Source organism: Egretta garzetta, unplaced genomic scaffold, assembly GCF_000687185.1.
Source record: "Egretta garzetta isolate BGI_Z169 unplaced genomic scaffold, ASM68718v1 scaffold535, whole genome shotgun sequence".
In the NCBI taxonomy this organism is placed as follows: domain Eukaryota; kingdom Metazoa; phylum Chordata; class Aves; order Pelecaniformes; family Ardeidae; genus Egretta; species Egretta garzetta.
Window position 1 is genome coordinate 49,456 of NW_009259722.1, and position 577 is coordinate 50,032.

A 577-nucleotide genomic window follows, 5' to 3' on the forward strand; every position below is an offset into this window, starting at 1 on the left:
TGCAATGCCAGGAGAGCAACCCGGGAGCAAATGGGGAATTGCTGATGTCCGGGAAAAAAATCCGTCCCGCTTGCCTTGAGAAACGGTTACGTTTGGGATATATATGATTTAATATTGGTTTGTTTCTCTGCCCTAGAAAAAGTGATTATTTTTTTTGGTCTGATTTTCAGCTGAAAGGTTTAGGCCGCTTTAGCCACGCGGCTTTTGAGAACGTAGCTTTGCTTAGTCTATGCCCGCAGATAAAAGAGCTGCCAGCTCTTACCAAGCCTATCTGACAATAATTGTCCAGAAGAGGAATATGAAAAAATACTGTAAAAAGTCAGGATTTGGTCTGGCGTATCTGGAGTAAGAGCCAGTCCATGCATAAATAGGTACGCGGGCTCTGTGACCTGGCTGCAGTCTGCTGCATCACAGCGGCGCGCTTTGTAGGTTTGAGGTTTTCCCCAAATTAGAGCAGCATCGGTGCAAGCCACTGGAAGCAAACATCCCGGCTAGGAGACGAGTTACACAAACCACCATTCAGCGCCGGCTCTGCCCGGAGAAATGCTTCCCGAAGCGCTGCGCGCGTGGGCATCCG

General features: G+C 48.9%; 1 protein-coding gene across 1 annotated transcript in view; it reads left to right on the forward strand.

The window, feature by feature from the left end:
- TP73 (tumor protein p73) overlaps window positions 1-577 on the forward strand; it is a 40,784-nt gene that overhangs the window by 19,176 nt on the left and 21,031 nt on the right. The gene's annotated exons all lie outside the window — the stretch shown is intronic.